The sequence below is a fragment of the Cetorhinus maximus genome, chromosome 23 (genome assembly GCF_964194155.1).
Source record: "Cetorhinus maximus chromosome 23, sCetMax3.hap1.1, whole genome shotgun sequence".
NCBI classification, from domain to species: Eukaryota; Metazoa; Chordata; class Chondrichthyes; order Lamniformes; family Cetorhinidae; genus Cetorhinus; species Cetorhinus maximus.
In genome coordinates, this window is record NC_135901.1 from 1,538,325 (window position 1) to 1,549,518 (window position 11,194).

The following is an 11,194-nucleotide window of genomic DNA, read 5'->3' on the forward strand; positions in this document are numbered from 1 at the left end:
TGTTCTCTGAAAATTTTAATAAATCGCGAATGTGAAATGAACTGGCTTTTGCTGAACTCCTTCCCCCAAGGCCCATCAACACTGCTCCATTTTCCCCATTACACGGTTTTCCCATCTTTCCCAGAGAGGTATTTTTCACCAGCCCTGTCTGAGATGTGTTTGAACCCAAGGCCCTTCAGTGAAAGAGTCACTGAGCCACCCAGCGACCCATCGGTGTTAATACATCTTTCCCTCTGCCTTTTTATGGCAAATCCCAGAGGCAGAATGATTGCAGAGCGAGCAGAACCTCGGTGATTTCACTCCCACTCAGGTCTATCACAGTCACATGTCAGGTAATTGTAAACAGCAGGGATCTGCTTCATCAGAGGCCCATACAGGACAGCATATGGAGGACGGAAGTTTCCTTTACACTGTCCCATCTAACACTCTCAGGGTCGGTGCAGCAGGGGTTAGATAGGGGGTAAAAGTTTTTTCTCTCTTTATCCTTTGATGAGATGTGGGTGTCGCTAGCAAAGCCGCCCAGAACAACCTGGTTTCTGAGGCCGTTTCAGAGGGCAGTTAAATGTCAGTCACATTGCTGTGGACCTGGAATCACATGTTGGCCAGGCCGGGTAAGGATAGGAGATTTCCTTCACTAAAGGACATTAGTGCAGCAGATGGGTTTTTACGACAATCGGTGATAGTTGTCATGGTCACCATTACTGAGGCTAGTTTTCAATCCCAGGTTTTACTAATTGAATTCACATTCCAGCAGCTGCCATGTTGGGATTTGAACCCATGCGCCCAGAGCATTCACCTGGACTCTCTCCACCTTGTCCAATTAAACACTCACAAGGCAGAGACGTCACAATCCACCTTCTCAATGCAATTAGGGATGGGCAATAAATGCTGGCCCAGAGAGCCACGCCCACATCGCATAAATGTATAACAAAAAATACATATATGAGGCTGACAGGACAGTTGACACAAACCATGGGATAATTCCTAGAACCTAGGGCTGATCTGACACAGACACATTATCGAGCAGTAATCCTGCAAATTATTACCACAGTTGGGGTTTGTCAGGAATACCAGAGGGCACAAATCGTGGAAATTCCCAGACTCTGCTGCCTGCCTGACGCAACAAACAACTAAGCTCACTGAACATCACCCCAGGAATCATCTCGCCCTGCTCCATTCCCTCTGATACCATCCTCCTGAACTCACTGAACATCACCCTAGGGATCCTCTCTCCCTGCTCCATTTCCTCTGATACAATCCTCCTAAACTAACTGAATGTCACCCCGGTGATCCTCTCTCCCTGCTCCATTCCCTCTGATACCATCCCCCTGAACTCACTGAACATCACCCCAGGGCTCCTCTCTCTCTGCTCCATTCTTCCTGATACCATCCTCCTGAACTCACTGAACATCACCCCAGGGATCCTCTCTCCCTGCTCCATTCCCTCTGATATCATCTCTCTGAACTCACTGAGCACCACCCCAGGGACCCTCTCTCCCTGCTCCATTCCCTCTGATACCATCCGCCTGAGCTCACTGAACATCACCCCAGGGATCCTCTCTCCCTGCTCCATTCCCTCTGATATCATCTCTCTGAACTCACTGAACATCACCCCAGGGATCCTCTCTCCCTGCTTCATTCCCTCCGATACCAGTTCTGATGCGAAGTTTCAATTCTTACTCCACTGACTCTGGCAGAAGCTGTTATGCCTTTTCAGTTTTTAACCAATAATAAAATAACTCTGTTTAAGCAGTGTGGACATGCACAAAGAACCCTCATTCCCACACCTCAAATCCAACCCAGGCCGCGGCAGTAAAAGTTTTTTATTTTAAATTTTTCAATGGAATGTGGACGTCGATGACTGGGCCAGCATTTATTGCCCATCCCTATTTCAGAGTGCAATTAAAAGTCAACCACATTGCTGTGGGTCTGGAGTCACATGTAGGCCAGACCAGGTAAGGATCGCAGGTTTCCTTCCCTAAAGGACGTCAGTGAGCCAGATGGGTTTTTAACAGCAATGGTCCCTCGTCGTCATTAGACTTTTAATTCCAGATTTTTATTGTATTCAAATTCCACCATATGCCATGGTAGGAATCGAACCCGAGTCCCCAGAGCATTACCATGGAAAGTAATTGACTGACATCAAGTTCCTCCACTTTCATGTCACATCTTTTAACTCCTAATCTCCATCTCAGATATTTCCAGTTCTATTTAATACCCACGTAGAACTTTTAACTCTGGTTCTCATTCCACTGATTGTGACGACTTGCCCTGTATTTTATGTCCTGATAAAGCCATTCGTGCTATAATAAAAACAGGGGACGCTGAAGTTCACAGCAGGCCTGGCAGCATCTGTGGAGACAAGAAACACTGTTAACGTTTCCAGTCATATGACTCTTCTTCAGAACTGAAGGGAGGTAGAAATGTGCTGGGTTTTCTGCTGCTGAGGGTGGGTGGAGCAGCTGCAGCAAAATAGAAGGTCAGAGATAGGTCGGAGGTCAGGAGAGAATAAATGACAAAAATGCCATGGAACACAAGTTAAAGGGAACGGTAATGATACTATTAAAGACGAAAGCATGTGTTAATATTTTTTTTAAAAAAGGTCAGCACTGACTGGAGGGAAGGCGGTGATATTGTCACAGGACTGAGACCCCATTCCAGAGACCACAGGTAATGCTCTGAGGACCCACGTTCGAATCCCACCATGGCAGATGGTGAAATTTGAATTCAATAAAAATATGGAAAGGAACCATCGTCAATTGTTGTAAAAACCCATCTGGTTCACTAATGCCCTTCAGAGAAGCAAATCTGCCGATATGTGACTCCAGACCCACAGCAATGTGACTACTCTGACAGATGCCCTCTGAACAAAGGCAATTAGGGACGGGCAATAAATGCTGGCCAAGCCAGGCCACATCCCATGAACAAATAAAAAGAAAGGAAACAAAGTGGTAGAATGTATTAATAGTAGAAAAAGTGTCAGCGCTGTCTGAAAGCAAAACATGAGAACAAGATGCAGACTGGCACTTGGGGGGGTAGGGGCTGCAGGGAAACGAAAATGGAGGAATAGTTCATTGTCTGAAGTTGTTGAACTCAATATTGAGTCCAGAAAGCTGGAGAGTACTTGATGAGAAGATGACATGCTGTTCCTTCAGTTTGCGGTGGGCTTCACTGGAATATTGTAGAAGGCTTAGGACAGAAATGTGAGCATGAGAGCGAGATGGTGAATTGAAATGGCAAGTGACAGGCAGATCTGGGTCATGCTTGCGGACTGTGTGAAAGTGTTCTGCAAAGCGGACAGTCAGTCTGTGTTTATTCTCCCCAGCATAGAGGAGACCACATTGGGAGCAGTGAATACAATAGCCTGAATTGTACGAAGTGCAAATAAATCTCAGCTTCACCTGGAAGGAGTGTTTGGGGGCCTTGGACCGTGAGGAGGGAGGAGGTAAAGGGGCAGGTGTTACACCTCCTGCGATTGCAGGCAAGGTGCCGTGGGAAGGGGATGAGTTGTTGGGCATGATAGACTTTTTCGAATCAGTAATTAGTTTCTGGTTGTGATATTTTTGCACAACAGCGAGACCGGGAATCAAACCTGGGCGATGAGAATATCGAATCCTAACCACTAGGTCACCAGGGTGTTTGTGAAACATCTTGTTTAGCGAATTCAGCTGTCAACCCAAATATTGGTGGTTTGACACCATCTAGGGCGAATAGATTCTCTCTGTTGCTGCTTCTACTTATATTACCGACACAGTTCTGCTTTGTGACCTTTGGCCACAAGGAAACGTTGCCCAAACTTTGCCAGTCCTGCTGTTATCCAGTAAGTTCCCAGGCAAATAGTTTTCTGAATATTTATTTCGAAGAAAATGAGATAAATTAGATCAAACATGTGCATAGCATCCAAGCTGTTGGGAAGTAGCAAATAGAAATTGATTCTGTGATTGCACATATAGAACTGGAACACACCATCACACCGAGTGAATCCACTGTCAGTTGCTCTGTGAAAATTTCAATCATCCTTGACTTTGTGGCATTCGGACACAGAGCTGGTAAGCAATCTGGACTTAAAGAACATGCAAACATATGAACTCGGAGCAGGAGTAGGCCACTCGGCCCTTCAAGCCTGCTCCGCCATTCAATAAGATCACGGCTGATCTGATTGAAACCTGCTGCTTACCCTAATAACCTTTCACCCCCTTGTTGATCAAGAATCAATCTAGCTCTGCCTTAAAACGTTTCAAAGGCTCAGCTTCCACCGCATTTTGTAGAAGAGTTCCAAAGACTTACGACCCTCCGGGAGAAAAAAGAATCTCATCATCTCTGTCTCAAGTGAGCGACCCTTTATTGTTGAACAGTGGCCCCTAGTTCTAGGTTCTCCCACAAGTTTTGAAAGTTTGGTATGAAATTAGCTGCATAAATACATTTTTTGGTACAAAAACTGTATCAGAATCTCGATTCCAACTCTTCATGTCATTGGATCAGGGAAAGTCCCACAAGAGGAAACATCTTCTCCACATCCACCCTGTCAAGGCCTCTCAGGACCTGAAAGATTTCGATCAAGTCGCTTCTTAGTCTTCTAAACTCCAGCAGATAGAAGCCTAGCCTACCCAGCCTTTCTTCATAAGACAAGGGCAATTAGGGATTGGCAATAAATGCTGGCCTAGGCAGCGACGCCCTCATTCCATGAAGAATATAAAACAAAAACCTGGCCATTCTTGGTATTAGTCCAGTAAACCTTCTCTGAACTCGTTCTAATGCATTTACATCTTTCCTTAAATAAGGAAGCCAATACTCTACACAATACTCCAGACATGGCCTCACCAGTGTCCTGCACAAGTGAAGCATAACTTCCTTACTTCAATCCCCCTCACAGTCATGATAATTAGCTTTCCTAATTACTTGTTGTGCCTAAATAGTTCAGATTTTTAAAATTCCTTTAGGTCCTTCTGAATAGCTTCGCACATCCCGAAACTCCACTCCATTTTCCATCTTTGTTACCCTGACCTGTCTAAATCTCTTTGCAGCCTATCTGTGTCCCCCCAACAGTTTACATTTCCACCGCTTTTATCAGCTAAACTTTAATGGCAGGCACTAGCAAGGATAGACCTCACAACTCCTGGTTTACAATACCAGTATTTTAACCACTGAGCTATGCTAACAGCTCCAGTGGGTAGAGAAAGGCCAATCTCCTCTTGCAACTTTTAATCCAACTGTTATTCTCTGTACCATTTACCATGAAGATACATGACGAAAGTGAATAAAGTTTGCGATGGTAAAAATGGGTTTACCCCCTCAGGGAACTGAATCACATTGACACATGGAGAGGAACACACAGAGACATAGACACCGATAGTGACAGAGGCGTAAGGAGAGGCAAACATCCAGAAAGAATGGATATCACCAAATTGTCTCTGTTTTTGTTACACTTCCGGCTGCAAATTTGGTGAATGCTTGCGGTTGAACGGAAATGAAAAAGACAGAGAAACGTTTGAAGGATTTTGAGTCAATTTAATTGATAATTAGTTCTGAAAATCAAGAGTAGTGAGAAATGCAGTCTGGTAGGATTTGAACTTGTATCAGGAAACTCCAGAAGATTTCAAGCCAATTACCTTAACCACTCAGCCCTGTACACAAGGACCAGGTATCCTTTAATGTTCTGTACCTGAAATCATGCAATGGTTCAGCAGAAAATGAAGGCAGACAACCCGACCTATTCCTGCCTGGCCTGTAATTCCACCTGTGTCTCCTAGATCTTTCCGCCAGAATAGAGCACTGCACACGTCCCGAGCGCACACTGAAGGATTTGGCTGCATTGATTGAAAAGGTGAATCTTGTAAAAAATTGGCAGTGGTGGGATTCGAACCCACGGCTCCATGGAGACTGGAACCTAAATCCAGCGCCTTAGACCGCTCGGCCACACTACCACAACAAAATGCGCAAATGCCATTGCCTTGACTGAAATTTTTTTTTAAAATACAGAAAGAATCAATCTCTTGCCTCTTTCAAACCTGCTTTTTCTCTCTGAACCTTTTTAATATGAAGGTGCACAACTAATGTGAATGAAGTTTGGGGTGGTAAAAATACCTCCATCCCCTCATGGAACTGACCACATTGATATATTCCAGATCCGAACTACTCACTGTGCAAAACAGAAGCCCCTTTAAAATTATAACCATTATTTTCTGTTTCCTCTCCTCTCCAACCAAAATTAATCACTTCACACTTCCTCACATTAAATTTCAGCTGCCACTTGTCCGTCCAAATGGATTTGTTGAAGAGCCCGAAAGGAGAACCGACTCAAACTGGGAATGAAAGAGTGAGAATGAAGGAGGAGAAGTGACGGGTTTTGTCGATCCTGGGGAAAGAGACTCCGGGATCAGTTCATTGTGACAGTTCACACAGCAACAAGAAAACAACATTCCCTGATGAGGGCCCAACCCGGGCGGCAGGAGTGGGAGCGCCGAATAACAGCCTGTTTCGTTAAAACACAGAAGACTTGTTCAGCCAATAACAGCATCGAGTGTGTTCGACATGAACATGAAGTGAACAGTGAGGGGAAATAGTGCCACAAGCTGCGGATGGACAACTTTCAATTTCCAAACCTACCAACAGAATCAATGCGGCTTCTCTGAAACTTTCAAGGCAAATATTGATCCTTTATAAGGTGCCGTTCCCAGAACTATCGACAGTCCTCCTGGTGTGATCTAACCAAGGCTTTGTATCGTTGCAGCAAACCTTTCCGTCTTTTCTATAACAGCCTCTCTCACAGTGTGTAGAGCAAGGGGAATTGGATTGTGTAGATCGACTGAGAAAAATGAGGGCATGCTTGATCCCAATAAACTTAATTTGAAAGTTCGTATGAAATCAGCTGCATAAATACATTTTTTGTTTCAAAATCTATGAGAATCTCGAGTCCAACTCTTCATGTCATTGGGTCAGAGGAACTTTGTTGATGATCACACAGTGCGCATGGGCACTGCAGAAACTCCTGCACCTCTTTCAATATTGTTTCTCTTCACTCAGAGTTTTCAAAAGCGATTTGATTATGACTTGAGAGGGGGGAAAAATCAAGGTTATGGAAAGATATCATAGACACGATGGGCCGAATTGTCTCCTAATGTACTGTGTCATTTTATGATGACATTGTTGGATCAGTCTGTCTCCAGCATTCCTATTCATAGCAGCTGAATTCCATTTCCTCAAAACAAAGATCCGAAGTGCATGACTGCACAGGCTAACATTGTGGGCACGTCCATTGTGACCTTAGCTGCTCATTGTTTCTGCAGTGTAATGGTTACTATATTTGCCTAACACTTAACAGGTTCCTGGTTTGAAACTCAGCAAAATAAAAGCATTGTTAAAAACCCTTTTGCTTTGTTAAGTGTGAAGGGAAGCCCGCTAATTCACTTGTGTTATGAAAGACAGCGTCATACAGCCACGTGACTCCTCTTGTCCAGGTAAAGAGCATCCAACAAAATAAAAACAGCCGCCATTCCGCTGCACACAAACTAGCAAAAGTTATTAAACATTTTCAACCGTCACTCGGCAGATCTATTAGCAGTTTGATCGGTCAACAAAAGAGAAAGGATTGAGTTTATTGATGCAGATTAACATTCCCTGTCTCAAAAAGTGGCTAATGAAGCTTCAGTGGATCATCCAGTCTGTCGAGACACAAGCGGAGTCACACCGATGAGAAACCATATCAATGTACAGACTGTAGAAAGAGCTTCAATTACCCGCGTGAGCTGGAGATTCATCAACGCAGCCACACTGGGGAGAGACCATTCACTTGCTCCATGTGTGGGAAAGGATTCACTCGGTCATCCATCCTACTAGAACACCAGAGAATTCACACTGTGGAGAGGCCGTTCACCTGCTCGGTGTGTGGGAAGGGATTAACTGATTTCTCTTTCGTGCTGAGACATCAGCTGGTTCATACCGATGAGAGAAAGTTTAAATGTTGTGACTGTGAAAAAAGCTTCAAACACCCTTCGACACTGAGGGAGCACCAGCACATTCACATTGGTTCCACACCGTTCAGCTGCTTTCACTGTGAGACGAGGTTCTGGGGACCTTCCAACCTGCTGAAACACCAGCGAGTTCACACTGGGGAGAGGCCATTCACTTGCCCCGAGTGCGGGAAGGGATTCACTGATTCAGCCAACCTGCAGAAACACCAGCGAGTTCACACTGATGAGAGACCTTTTAAATGCCCAGACTGCGAGAAGTGCTTTAAAAATTCTGGGGAACTGATGTCTCATCAACATGTCCCCACTGATGAGAGACCATTCAGATGTTCTCACTGTGGGGGTGGGTTCAGACGATCATCTGCTCTCACTGTACATCAGCAAGTTCACACTGGGGAGAGGCCATTCACCTGCTCCATGTGTGGAAAGGGATTCACTCAGTCGTCACAGCTCAATAAACATTAGCTTATTCACACTGATCAGAGACCTTTTCAATGTTCTGGCTGTGAGAAGAGCTTTAAAAGCAAAACGGATCTGCTGAGGCACGAAGCCACTTACACTGGGGAAAGGCCATTCATCTGCTCTGAGTGTGGGAAGGGATTCACTCAGTCATCCAATCTGCTGAGACACCAGCACGGTCACAAGAGACTGCAGGAATTGCATTCTGCTGTTATTGATGGTGTTAATCACATCCAGGGCTGAACCATAATCACTCTGGCAGTTGTGGTTTGTTTCTGTTGATGTCATACTCCAGCCCCATTGTAGTGTTATTAATATTCTGGATACATGTCAAATAAATCAGCTTTGTTTAAAACAGATTGTTGATGATTTTTGTCTTTCCCACCTGAGTGTTTAACATCACCTGGCTGGAGCTCAGAAAGGACAATCTGGGAGAGGATCATACGGCAGAAGCAGAACTTCAGCTTGGACACAGTCCCTCAGGGTCACACTGAGAGGGACAAACGGCATTTTTGTCTTTTTCATCTCTCTTCACTGACAATAACCTCCCCAGGTGAGTGAATCCTGAGGTGTGTAAAAAATGTGTCCCAGCCTCTCTCTACAATGGTTCAGAGCTCCTAGACACGGAACAGAAGGCTTCTTTGCAACTGGGTTTAGAGTCAGGAAGAAAAACAGTGCTGGAAACGTGCTGTCAAATCATAGATTGGTATTGTTGTCGTTTGCTTCGACAAACCAGGAGACTCACATACAGGTTTCGATCATTTATTATTCAAGTGTACACAGGGAGAGACATCCTTAAGCAGTCCAAGACCATACTCTAAAAAGTTACCAGTGTTCTCTCCTTATTTACACCTTGAGTCATGTACACATGTTCTAATCTTGTCAATTTACAATCACACGCTTTCCAGTCTCAGTTACATGTTTCCGGTGTGTACATACATTAAACATTGTTCTAATCCATGCAAGACCACCATATCTTGCTGATTGTGTTGGAATCTGGGCCTCCTTGATTTCAATACCCACTTCGTGGCCTTGTCCTTTGTTCTACTAGCTTGTTTATCTCTTTCTTAACCTGCCTAAACCTGCTACTCTCCCGCTCTGCTTTTCTGATTATATTTTATTTTTACTAAAAGACACTTCTAAAACCGTTTAACCCTTTCAGTGTAAAATTGTGATCTGTTCCTCACTGAAAGTGAAACGGCAGCTTTAAGTTCCCAGTCTAAAAAACGGCTCTTAATTCTGTAAAGATTTAACATGTTTGTATGACAGTCCAGAGACTAACATTTTCAGACAGATGTAAATTCACTTAATAGAAACCCACTTCAAACAAGTTGGTTAAAGTTTGTAATAAAATATCAGTTGGAGGAAATTACAGGAACCTGTCCATTGCTGTTACAATTACACAACATTTAGACCGCCAGATTAAGGACCTGCAGCGTGTTTCTAAGAATCCCCTAATTAATTGATGTGTTCAAATATCCACCTCATTTTTATAAGCCTTTAACTGCCAAAAATATAATGTAGGGAAGGGTGAAGCAGTGTCTGCTACTCTAACTGAAAAATAACTAGTGTCAGATCCTCTGTACTGTCCCTTTAAGAATGAGTGATGTCTCAGTTAATAGTTTTCTGGGCGGTCTCTTTATTTTGATCATTAGTTGTGTGTTGCCATGACCCAGCGAGCCTGGGGTGTGTGGACCCGCTCTATGCGGTGTTGGGCCGCGGACTCTTGTGTTTCTCTCCATTTCATTTATGCTGGCTCCTGCTGGCACATTTAATCTGATAGGAGATCACTAACACCCGAGTAATCAGTGGTGTGGAGCCTCCTGAGAGTCCAGCCCCTTTCCAGTCAGTATCCAAAGGAGCTGGGACACAGAAAAGAGTCTCGGTAAAATCAGGGAGACACTTGTTCACACAAACCTACCTCCCAAAGATACTGAGTTATTTCACCTTCATTCATAAGCACTCCGAATCCCCGGCTGCCTCTGGACCAATAGGGCAAAGGGGTGGGGCTGGAGGACCGAGTGGAAGCGGCTGGTCCTCTGACCAATCAGAGTGAATGAGGGGCGTGGCTGAGCTGTACTTTATCTCCCATCAGGGCTGATCACCCAAGGTGGCAATGGACAGCTCATTTTTCAAGGTTTGCTGTTGTCTCTGTCTCAGATGTTGTTCAATGTCGGTTTAAAGTTCAGAGAAAGGGTGGAACTGGATGGTCAAAACTGCTCGCAGTTTCTGCAGGGTAATTTTTTTTGTGGAAAATATACTTTCTTCATAAAATATCTGGAAGAACATTCCAAAACATTTCAAAATCGCCATCACAAAAAGTACAATCAGATTCAACTTTTACACATGGATCACGAGGTGCATCAATACAATCAATGAATATTACAATCATTTCAATATGGTCATTTCAGACAATCAGACAATGGTATTGGCGTTATCAACATACATCATGTTTCACTCTGAGGTGCTTCAATACAATGATAATACAATTATTATTCAATGTATACATTCATTGTGAGCTGTAAAGCCCGAGGGGCTCTAAACAATTCTCAGCCCCTCGGTGTACTATGGCAGAAAGGTCTTAGACAGTGAAGTTTCCCTATTGCGCCTTTGCGGTAGCTGCCCCAAGCTTTAGTGCGTCTCTCAGCACATAGTCCTGGACCTTGGAATGTGCCAGTCTGCAACACTCGGTCGGGGACAACTCTTTGCATTGGAAGACCAACAATTTTCGGGCAGACCCAAGAGTGTCTTTCACCGAGTTGATGATC

At 44.3% G+C, this 11,194-nt stretch overlaps 1 non-coding gene across 1 annotated transcript; it reads right to left on the reverse strand.

The window, feature by feature from the left end:
* Nucleotides 1-5,842: 5,842 nt before the first annotated feature.
* On the reverse strand, nt 5,843-5,924 carry trnal-uag (transfer RNA leucine (anticodon UAG)). The gene has a single exon. It is a non-coding gene; the product is annotated as a tRNA-Leu (tRNA).
* Nucleotides 5,925-11,194: the final 5,270 nt, after the last annotated feature.